This window comes from Theobroma umbraticum, unplaced genomic scaffold (genome assembly GCF_002168275.2).
Source record: "Theobroma umbraticum cultivar Fairchild unplaced genomic scaffold, ASM216827v3 scaffold_55.0, whole genome shotgun sequence".
In the NCBI taxonomy this organism is placed as follows: Eukaryota; Viridiplantae; Streptophyta; class Magnoliopsida; order Malvales; family Malvaceae; genus Theobroma; species Theobroma umbraticum.
The window spans coordinates 3,395,769-3,397,164 of NW_018397270.1; the positions used below are offsets into that span (position 1 = coordinate 3,395,769).

General features: G+C 32.5%; 1 protein-coding gene across 1 annotated transcript in view; it reads left to right on the forward strand.

Moving 5' to 3' along the window:
• Positions 1-1,396, forward strand: part of LOC110426415 (putative disease resistance RPP13-like protein 1) — a 46,576-nt gene that overhangs the window by 30,401 nt on the left and 14,779 nt on the right.

Sequence of the window (1,396 nt, forward strand, 5' to 3'; positions counted from 1 at the left end):
GAATATATAAGCATTTAGAAAAACAAATTAAACCATAGAAATCAGCTACAAAAACTTTTCATCTTGATTTTTCTTTTAAAATGATGGCAGACATTGAACGTATATATATATATCAAACCTGGAGAGATCTATCTGAAAGGTCCAATAACTTGAAATTAAACCATTTTGCTCCATGATGGAAGACAGAAGTTTCTCAATTCTACAAAAACATATACTCTTTTCTAAGAAAATGAGCTTAATGCTAAGATAGTAGAGTTCTCGGCGCGTACAGATTTTACCTTTTGTCCATCATCACCTTTTGTCAAATAATCAAGGAGAACATTAGCATTCATTCAGGATGATGGCACAATTATTTGACAGATGGTACCATTAGGAGGTATCAAGGACAAAATAATTAACAGAAAATTCAATTGGTAAAACCCTGTTTTTCTGCAACAAAGAAGCATCGAGAGAAGATAAATACCTAGAGGCATATTCTTCCCAGCAACGTACTACATTCAAAGTAAAGTTTTCAATTTCAGAGTTGGGATGCTTTAGGCAGAGAAGTAGTTCCCCTGATCCACAAATTAATCAATGTAACTGCTGGGTGACACTATTTAGATCATGTATCATAGTGCCAGAAGCTTAGGATATGCCAGGAGAGTAATTGTTTCAACTATAGTCAAGGAAGCTTCTATATTAGCTCAATGCAATTTGCTAGTCAATTGTCAAGACATTGTCTTTGCAGATAGCTGCTATACAACGTCTTCTTTTCCATTCTTCTAATGTCAAGCCTATCAAGAAAATAAGAAACATAAAAGAATAAATGAATAATAGGGTGAAAATGAAACTTAAGAGCTAGCTTAACTTATGAATACAAAACTAGTATAGGACAATGAGTCCATACATAGTGTCCTTAAATTAGCAAAGTATTCAATTATGCCATTACACCAGATAAGGATTCCTTCTGTCTTTGTAAATTTTTCATTTTTTTTTATTTCTTCTTTCTTTCATTTTCAGCCTTTCATTCTTTTCCTTCTTGCTGAGCATGCAGTGGGCTTCAAATGGAAAGCATATTGAAATTAGAGAGAAAAAAAAAAGAGGGAATTATGTATATACCTGATCTATTTGAATTTAGGTAATGTACTGCTACCATAAGTATTGTCACAGATCTCACAACGTTAATGGTAGTCTGCTTGTGAAATGAAGAAAATGAGATCAGTATCACTTTTTTTCCCTTTTTTTGTCTATCTTCAACAGCCTATTGTAGGTAGGGTGTAATCTAGCCAACACATTAGAAAATATTTAAGTTCTTCTAACTCAATTCTTTTTAATAAGATTTGTAAACGGTATTGAACTAATGAACCTACAGTAATCATGAAAATAGAGCACTTGAACACTTGACTTAATGTATGTT